This window comes from Barbus barbus (genome assembly GCF_936440315.1).
Source record: "Barbus barbus genome assembly, chromosome: 39".
In the NCBI taxonomy this organism is placed as follows: Eukaryota; Metazoa; Chordata; class Actinopteri; order Cypriniformes; family Cyprinidae; genus Barbus; species Barbus barbus.
In genome coordinates, this window is record NC_136717.1 from 11,276,758 (window position 1) to 11,287,640 (window position 10,883).

Here is a 10,883-nt window from a genome sequence, read left to right on the forward strand (position 1 = left end):
ATAAATTGAAACTACAACACATTTGCATGTTAATTCCAATTAATATGCAGTTAATTCCTGAAAACATTAAATGCAGTTCACACTTCGAGTTATATTTTTAGCAGCCTTACAGAATATGGTTATTGTACTTTTTGGTGCTCAGCAGCATCCACTTTCATTGTACGGAAAAGAGTAGCATGAACATTCTTCAAAATTTCTACTAATTTCTGTTCCACTGATAAAATTCAGGTGAACTTTTTCTTTACAACTGTTATAAAATCTTGGCTCCACATGTCCTTTAATAGCTGCTCAGTCATGATGCACTTTATTGAACCGACAGAAGAAAAACTGGGAAAAAAAAATTCTATTAGGCGCAGGTTTTTAATCAGAGATTATGCAGCTGAAAAGAGCTTTGAATTCATGCTTTACAAAAGGTCCTCGGGGGTTACAATTACACAGAGAAGGTTAGTTTAATAACACCCAGGAGCTATACAGGACAGATTAAATTTCATATTCGGTTTGCTTGTTGAAAATACATTGTATATACATGAGTGGCCCCATTAGGCCATGGCTTTAAAATTAGATGTCCTGCCAGAATTCGTATTACTAAGTAATCAATATAATGTAACTGAAACCGTGAACAAGGATGGAAAAAAAAACGTCAGATTAATGCTGATATTTCCCTTAGACGTAGCTGGGCATTAATAAACCAGCAAGTTGTGTGGGTTCATTATCTACGGTGTGTAGCATATGTTTGTCACTGTAGGACTGAGTGCATTAATGCATCCACATTTTCCGTTGCATGATGGGAAACAATCTTAAAGCAAGGGTAAAATGAACCGTAATCACTGCAGGCTGCATTCTGTCTATATGATTCATTGGGATCTTCTGTGGTTCTTTCAACCTGTTTAGTTTTTAATATCCTCTCTGCCTGGAGAAGGAAAAAATATTTTCCACTACGTCCATCTCAATGTGACGGATTTGGGCATATTTAATGGTAACAGATGGGTAACATTATAGACCTCGACTAACCTTTAAAGTTAGATGATGAATATGTGGAACGTCTTTTATCTTGGCCAAATGAGGGCTCTACGTCCAATAACTTCTGCATTATGAAGATTAAATCGCTGTGCAAGATGGTGCTAATGTTTTCTGGGTTTAATAATGTCACATCATTTGTGTGAAGATACATAAAAATGAAGATTGATTATGTGTGGAATTACAGTCTCATTCTGTGTTAATTTCATTCTGTAGCCTTACAGCAAAAACATCTGCTAGCCAAATATGAGCAGCCCATATAATGCAACACATCATTAACTGAAAGTCAGCGTGAGTTAGAGGGGAAAATATTAGTCATTTTAGTAATGCCTTTTTATATTGCATAAAATGGACTAGAATGTCCATTTTAGTGTACTTTCATTTGGCCTATGCAACAAAGCCTGACTTACTTTTTGGATTTTCCGTTAGCACTTTCATAATCTTTTCCTAATGCCTTCCTCGTCAACATGGTCATATAACTTATATATGCATTTATGCTTACTTAAAAACAGCCAAAATCCCCACACATTTGAAAAATGTGTCTGTGGCAAGTTGCTTCTTTGTTTTGTGACACCTTCAAAGTCAAATGACCACTGAATGGCGCTAAAAGTGTGTTCAGTTTCATCCAAAACAGATAAACATGTATCTGCCAATGTTTTATTATGCTGGTTGTTGTAAATGTATTTTCTATAACAACTATGTGCTCCTTTACATGCTCCTCTGGAAGTGTGTGATCCACAGTCAGTGTATGAAGCCCAGTTTTTTCTTTAAAACCATTTACAAAGTTGGCAAGTGTATGATAGCTAGTGTTTTAAAATCTTATATCAGATAGCCAGTTGTGTGGTGTATTCCAGCTGGATTTATTTCGCCCATTTCATAACCCACCAAGTAAAATTCCCAAGCCTGATCACGTAGTAATAGCCTAGCCATTAAAACAAAAGTAATAGCACACCTGTTTTCAACAATCAACTTGATTTGAAGATTCATTCACGTCTAAGCAACAAGTAATGCTCTGAAGCAATTGTTCAAATACTGCCTTAGCAAGTAACACTAATAATTACACATTAACACTTCAACTACAACTTTATCTTACAATTTAAAGAAGGGCACATTGTGACATCAAGTGTATTAAAGCAATGTGATATCCAGCTAATTTCTGCAATTAGGCAGATGGTATTTCAGAAAAGACCTTCTGGAACAAGAGTTTTCTCCAGCAATATACTTTAAACATTCAGCAACATACTGTATGCTTTTTGTATCCTGAGACCCAATTTAGCCATCAGGTATCAATCAGTCTGAGGTAGAGGCGGCCTGGGATTTCCCACGAGGTGCAACAGAAGCTAATTTGTGTGATCTTTGGGTCCACGGCAGTTCTAGCAACAAGGCCACACCGGGCAACAAAAGTAACTTTATATGACAAACCGTCAACTTCTACTGAAACACAAATTGGCTTGCACCAAACGCGCTGTCCATCAAAATAAGAGGAGAATACGGTGGGCCGACCCAGAGGATTTGAACTGAGCTTGGAATCGCAAATAACAAAAAAACTCCATTGATATTCCACCTGTAAGTTGTTCTGCGAAAGTGTTTTGGATGCTAACTTTGTACGAGTGAAAGATCTGCCCTTCTATTTGATCTGTCAAGGCTGTCGCAAGAAGAATGGAGTGTAGACGCACATTCAGTGTTATTTCCCCAGAGGGGCGTTTATTGTGTGCGACAGCGGCTAAGGTTGAATAGGTAAATATCTCGTCGTGGATTGCAATGTGCTTTGGGATCCAAGGTGAATTATTCGGGTGCTCTTTGGTGAAGTGCTCCGGTCAAGGCAAGTGACATGTTTTCCTCTTTAGACAAGTGGGTGGGGGCGGTCTTGTAGAGTTAGTCAACCCAATCCCAGTTGCTTCCTGCAATGAAATGCGTTGACTTCAGGTGATGGTGTGCTTGTTAATCATTGCCTAGATGCCCTTACAGGGCCGACAGCCACTTTCACAACTCATCTAGTTCTTCTGAGGCTCTCTTGTTTGGAGCTTGTACCAAGAGCTGTTCTAGCTGCGAGGTAATTGGAACGAGCAAAGAGCTGCCTCTTAGCTAAGTGTCGTTCTTCTGTTGCTCTGTAAACAATTGTCTCGTTGGATTCACCATGACTAATGATTATGGAGTCCTGCTGTGACTAAGTGGCTCACAAGAATGCTTTTGAGTCTGCGCTTCTGTTCCCAGATCAGCTCTCTTTAACTCACGGTGAGGTTTAGATCGCTAACATAAGATGAAATGCTTTCTCAAGAGTGCCATGAAATAACAGAGGCAAGTGAGTGCGCTTTGCTCAATCACTGTGAACTCTACTCTGCTTGGATACACTGAGCTCTGTTTGTATGCTAACACCATGTTTCCCAACAGTTAGTGGCAAGATGAATGAATTTGCACATTCGCTAATTGGTGTGTGCTAATTAGTGGTTCTTGCTAAAGGAAGCATTGTTGTTGGGTCAATGAAAAACAAGGTCCAAGCTATTGGAGCCGACAGCTTCGTGGGCAGCAATCTGACACCATAAAAATATGGCAAGAGTAAAGGTCAGTAAAGGTAAAACGCACATTAAAAAATAAATACGACCTCACAGTGTCAATCATGTTTTACACTGCCTCAGAAACTTTTGTCCGTCATAAATTTCAGATCGGGTTACATTTTCTGCATTTTTCGGTGTTTTGACAATTCAAAGCCATCCAGAATAGATGTACATACTTCCATTCAGGATGCCTAAGGTATGGACACACATCCATCTGTTCAGGATCAGCTGGTTCACTGAAATTGGTGGTCTTCTTTTTAATGTGTCTCCAGTATTGCTAGCAAAGCATCAAACTGAGCCACTGACATCCCATAGTAAACTCTGAATCATTTGGGATAATCCCCATCTCCTTGATAAGGAGGTGGAACTCTCCTTCTTCTCTACGCAATCTCAGGACTGGATGGACCCAATATTTCCTCTTTCTTCTGTCTTTTTAAGAAGACAGAGGACAGCAAAATCATCCTCACCGCTTGAAGACTCCAATTAGTATTGTTTTGCGAACAGATTAATTAATACACATAGGACTCTAAAAATCTAGTTTGTTATACTGTTGTGAAACACTAATCAGAAAAATATAGGAGTAACTCTAACCATTCTACAGCAAAACAGAACATGATGTTTGATATCTTGAAAATCAGTGTTGTGATAAAGCTGCAAATGAAATTGGAGCCTGACCTTCACATCACAGCCAGACGAGCATACATCTCGCTAACAAAGTGGCTCGATGCCACGAACATCCATACAGTCTGATTGCCAAGACTACGGATACATAAAACTTGACAAATGGATTCACAAACCATCTGCTCAAATTAGGACTTAAAATGCCCATTGGACTCAGAAAGTGCTACAAAAATCCCTAAAAGGAGACTCTGTGCCCATTTTCATCAGGGAGCATGAGACAAATCTCAGCTGAAGCAAACCGAGCCAGTGTATTGTTTTGAGCTCGCTCTCCCTTTAAAGTCATTGATGAAAGAGAATGCACGCAAGTGAAAAACAGTTTTGGGAATCAAAGGAATGCCTCCATCACTCCAGTCTTCGCCTCAGGATGTCATACACCAGCTACTGCGAATGGGGGAACGCTAGGACATTTTTCAGTCGTGTAACTCCAGGGTGTTGTTTATGGACTTCAAAGTGAAGCATACAGAGCAGCCTGAGGTAAATTAATGGCTGTCCAATCTCCCAACTTTGATTTGACAGGCGTTTCCACTCTGCCCTACCCGTTCACTCGAGGGCGATATTGCTTTGACAAACCCTTCATCTAATGAGAAGCTACAGAAAAGACAGAAAATGAGAGACAGGGAAAGTCTGTCCATTTGAGGACTGTTTAACTGCATTTCCTCCCAGGCGTGTTTATAAAGCAGCCAACCTTTTAAAGTTTCCGGTCCATTGTAATTCCGTCCTTACCAAGAACAAATGAATGAAAGCGCCACTTTCCAAGTTCTTCCTATTCCACATGAGGATTCATGTCCAAATGACAGAGTGCTCCAGTTACTGTCAATTACCATTATTGTATATGTATAGTATATGTAAATACACATACATGCATGTGTATATTTAAGAAAAATGTTACGTTTATATATTAAATATATTTATATATGATATAATTTATATGAATCTATACATGTGAATACAAGTAAATATTTTCTAAATATATGCTGTATGTGTGTCTTCATATATACATAATAAATATACATAGTACACACACATATTATGTAAACAAAAACTTTTATTTTGGATGTGATTAATCATGATTCATCATTTGACGGCACTACTATATATATAAAAGCATAAGAAAATGTGCATCTGTATAAAAATGCAGATATGTGCATGTACCGATGGTTAATACGAGGTCTGTAATCTAGGACACTTGCCATAGCTCGAGGATCTCAGACGAGCGTGTCTTGAGAGAATGTCATTATGTTTGCTGAGAGAGACGAAAGGCTGTGAATGGTTGTGTGGAAAGCCCTCATATAGAGATGGTTTAGGCGAGTTAATGCAAATTACTGCAGAATGCTCCAAATTCATTAACATTAGAACGAGGTTAAGACAAAATTATGCATGTATGGGCATGTTGTGAATCACAAAGACATTTGAGAAGAGAACCCCTGTGCATATAAATGCTAATAATCCAAGCAGTTATAAGTAAATGAGACACGTTCTTCCAAATGTTTTATTTGGTTTGTAGCTGTGCTTGTTCATGTACTGTACAACCCTACACTTTCTCAAATTCTACACCATAATACAGATCGGGTGGTTGAGAGCTCCATTTGAGATTTGATCTTGTAAAGTTCTTTGTTCTGCACACTACTCCTGTTTCTTTGAAGCTTTAGTAACCTTTGATTATCTGAGTCCTTACAAGCCTTTTTATCCCCTCATATATATCAGCAAACCACTGCTGCACCTGTTGTGCCGAGCATCATAGTCAAAAGCAAATTAAAGCAGGTGAGTCCAATGGGCTGCACGCAGGAAATTGATTTTCTCTTTAGGAAGAACTAAAGCCTCCACTAAGTCAAATGAGAAATTTCAGAGGGAACGCGATGCTGGTGGAGAACAAATTTTTCTGGTTGCTTACAGTAATCTCTCATTGGAGAGGCTATGTAATCCACACATCTGCTATTCTTGAGAACACTGAGCAAGCATATGTAAAGCAGCCATGGTTTAATGATTTATCGTCCCTCTTATTCAATAAATCATAGGCTCTCAGTGGAAAGCTATGAGGGAGTTCTGAGTCAGAACATGATCCAGCAGATGTTTTCTAATGGTGGGTCACGGGTCTGTTCTGATTGTGCTGTGGTAGGGAAAAAGCAAGCCTAAATAAAAATACAGCTATTGTGTATCTATCTTTCTGTATCTATCTATCTATCTTCAGTTTTTCCTTGTATCTGGACTTCAAAGTGGACTCAAACCTCTTTTTATCTATCTAAAAAAAGTTAATTTATTTGGCTTTTGCTATTAGGCACTAATCAGAAGGCAATGAAGTTTGGACATGCCCTTTAACTGCCTTGCAATATCAATATATTTATGCAAGCAGTTTCTGCTCTGGAAAATTAACTGTCAGCTTGTTTGCTGATGTACGTAAATAAACAAGAAATGGATGCAAAGACAATTTGTTTTCAGTCCTATCATCCTGTTACGGGGTAACTGTCAAAACAGATAAAAGAAAATGCGTAAAGTTTGCCAAGTGAGGGGAACAAGGATGAAATGAAGATGAATTATAAGAGACCCCATTTTTATAGCAGTAACCCATTGAATGTTGGGATGAAATACGCCTCTCAACTTTAACATCCTGAGCTCTACTTACAATGTACCGGATCTGTATAGGAGATACACTATAAAACAGTCCAGCCGTGAAATTGCGAGGCTGTTTCCATATAGCGCTCCGTTGCTTCATGGTTACCCTCTAATGTAGCAAAGACTAATGAGTGGAGTTTGTTAAGACTAGCAACACTATTATCATTACTGGCTCTTTGAACAAACCCCCATATCCAAGCCCATTCCTGGATCACTTCTACAGAAACGTTTCTTAAACATTTCTGGCATGCTTTAGGCACTCAATGAATACAAAATGGAAAACAAAAGAGATGTTGCATGCCACTGTTAGTGAGACTTGTAAAGTGATTTACAGTACATTATTTATGGCTTTACAACATCAGAGCTGGGTAGATTACAAATTGCATGACAAAAATTGTAGTCAGTAACGTAATCCATTAGATTACACATTTTAGGAAATATAATCAGACTACTTTCTGATTACTTATATAAAATACTTACATAAAATAGAAATTGTCATCTTTGTTACCTTGTCCCCGACCGTGTCAGACCTCTGTAATGTGTTCCCGCCTCATGTTTCCATATTTGGTTTGTTTCCTGTCCTTGTTTAATGTGATCATTAGTTAATTCTTGTCCAGCCATGTTTGTCTCATCTATGATTATCCTCTGTATTTATAGTCCTGTCTATTCAGTTTGATTTCATCTGGTCTACTCGTTACTCCCCGGTGTTCCTGTCTGTGTCAGCCTTGCCTTGTCTTGCCCTGCCTTGTTTGGATTTATTAAAGACTGTTATTTTGAGTTTATCCTCGTCTCTGTGTTCCCCGTTCATCCTTGCTGTGTGCACATTGACAGACTGTGTGTGTATTTATTTGTAGGACATAGGATTGACTGTAAAAACACGGTATAACCCGGGATAATGGGTCTATTGGCTAACGAATCCCTGACTGACAGGATTGTTTTTCTTATTTTTATTTTTATACAGTATAAAAAAGATGTCTGCATATTTTAGTAGGCCTATAACTTTTATACTCTGTCACATAGGCCTATAGCACAGAGAGTGAGAATGAAAAATAATATTTGATTCATGAACGAATTATTGACAGAACTATACGACTATTATAGAAAAATAAAGACAATAGAACCCATTTTTTTCAAAAAGAACAAACAAAATTGTAATTATTCGTATTTCCAAAACAAATCAAACTAATAAAATATAAACTCGTTCATTCAAAACTGCGCCATCCTTGCTTCAAAAAAAGTTTGAATAGCCGGCACTACTGGTTTAAAATCACAGTATACTATCATTTATGTAAGCCTGTGAAACACACCTATATCTCTCGTAATTACAGTTTAATTTACATTTAATACTAGCTTTAATGACAGCCCCACTTTGCGCATGTGCATTAAACATCCACTGCATATTGGATCTGATCCAGTACATCATCGTGCTACAGGCTGCAGATTTGGGACGTTCGATTTCAGTGCTATCATGCTAAAATGAGCATTTTCCAAGATCTCCTGCTGCACCTTTAATTCACCTAATATGGTTATAAAATATATACCCCTAAAGGCTGTGTACTGTTGTTCTTTTAAGTCAGACTAACTGAAATAAACCTGGCTTATTTGGTAAACTTGTTTTATGAAACAGTCCCCAGGTCGCAACATAATGTAATTAGCTCAACACCATGGAAACAAGCCACAACACAACAAAATTAGCACAACATAACACATATGACTAATGTAATTGTGTTGTGCTAATTTTGCTGTGTTGTCCACTACTGGGCCACAGCAAGATACAGTATAGTCATACAGACTACATACAAAAAAGGGCATCAATGAGTAACCATTATCAATAATTTATACATAGAGAAAAGCAGTACTCTCTGGAATGAGAATAATAATGTAATTGCTTGTGTACAAAATCAGTTTGCCTTTAAACTCCATTGAAGCATTGCTAGTAATAATAGTACCAATGAGCATCTACTGTATAGCTATGCAACAATCTCTGATCAGGTTGGCCTCAAAAAGCAACTGCAGGAAAAACATAATGCATAATGGGGCATACAGTAAACTGCCTATCACCCAGAAGCAAATGACGGGAGCTGTTGGCATGCTGCAGGCTGGCACATCACATGTCAGTGTTTCCAGACACCAGCATACAAACAGCTTCACTGTTTCCTGACTGTAACAAACGCTTTAGCTGACAAACAGAACAAATGACTGTCAAGGATCCAGTTGTATTCGAGTGACCGAACCAGAACAAGGCCGACACATCAGGCTGATCTGGAAACGTGACCCTCGGCCTGCCTACAGCCAAGAAGTTCATCCGACCCTTCTGTAAGAATGCGATAACTGTGGATTTAAAAGCTCAGTCGCACGTATAGTGAGGCTGTCAAGCAAAATACTAACGGATGGCTGTTCAGCATTCACAAACAGTTATTTTTCTGTGGATTTGTTGTTGTGCCGTTTTGTTTTCCTGTGACAAATGCCACGGATTTTTCTCCAGGGATAAATAAAGAATGCCTGCCTGTTTTTCTTTATAGTCATTTCAACAACAAAGCCTTTTATTCCAGTCCGATGACTGCTGTATTTTATTTTTCGGCTGTGTGTCACAACTGTGCCAACATTTTGTCATTATCCTTGTTGTACACAAGTTTAAATTATACTTCTTGCATGTTTCAGACATGAGTTATAAATGTGAAATTAGGTTTTGAATATACGGATATAAAAAAATCCCAATTTTCCAGCACAGTTGGTTTCATTTATAAGGATTATGGATTTGGGTTCCCAGTATGTTTAGAGGAACAGAGAGATTAGCCATTTCATTTCACACACACACACATACACCCTTTCCACCCCACAACATCACCACAGTCAGATGCACACTCCAAGAGCAAAAACGAAAACTGAGCGGAGATCTTATTATAAATTAATGGCAGATTCCTTATACATCCATATGCATGCCATCAATATATCATATGAGTTACTTATTCCCTTTGAACTGTTTTACCTACAGACAAAGGTTCAGCCTTTTGATTGGTAGAGGAACCAAGCTTTACCTTTTTAATGATGAGGTGAAACTGGCTTTCGCTGAAGGGGGAAAAAATTACATCAGTGAGGGTCATTTCAGGATATAAACAATCCTACCGTTTCATAAATAATGAAAAAAGATGATTCTTTAATTGCCATGTGAAAATATAGTTTGTTGTTTTAATTACTTATTGATTATACTAATGCATTGAAATAGGAGGCACAAATTATTGTGCTAGGGTGGACTACTAATGAGAATGTATATGCGGTATGAGAACGAAGTGTCACAGTGCCCTCTAGCGGCTTAATTCTTGAACACCTCGACTCAGAGTTCAACTTTCTCAAATCAGGCGCTTTATACAATATAAAACAAGTCATATGTTGGATGGTTCGAGCATTATTGATGTACTACCTCATAAATATCGCTGGTGAACATTACCTCTCTGACTGCTGCGGTACAGAATATTAAAGATGTGGAGGAATGAACGCGCGCGACAATAGCTGTTGGTTTTTCACGTGTGACTTAGTTAATATTTGAAATGTTGCGTCTCTGAGATTTGAGTGACATTTGCGGGGAAGAAAACTCTGACAGGCTGACAGCATCCATGTGTCACTGGATATGAGCACACATCAAAGATTCATTTGCATCGCTTCGAGAAAACGCTTTGCCGCGCTATGGACCTGCAAGCACTTTCAAAAAAATATGAGTGACATATAGCCGCCAGTGTTTTTATTATTTTACTAAAATTTCTGCTCCCTGTAACCTCAACATGTCCTAAAAATTCATTGAGGCAGATTTTTAAAAGAGGAAGTGGTGCAATGAATCTGTCTGGAGGCTATAGGATGATGGGACATGTTTTTTTTTCCACATTATTACTGCAAAGTAAAAATTGAAGGGATTTGAATATTTTTGAATGCGCTGTAGGCTATATAAAAACTTGTGGTATGGGTGATGCATAGCCTATATCAGATGACAGGTTCATGTTCCCAGCCTTAGTTTTAAAAGCATCT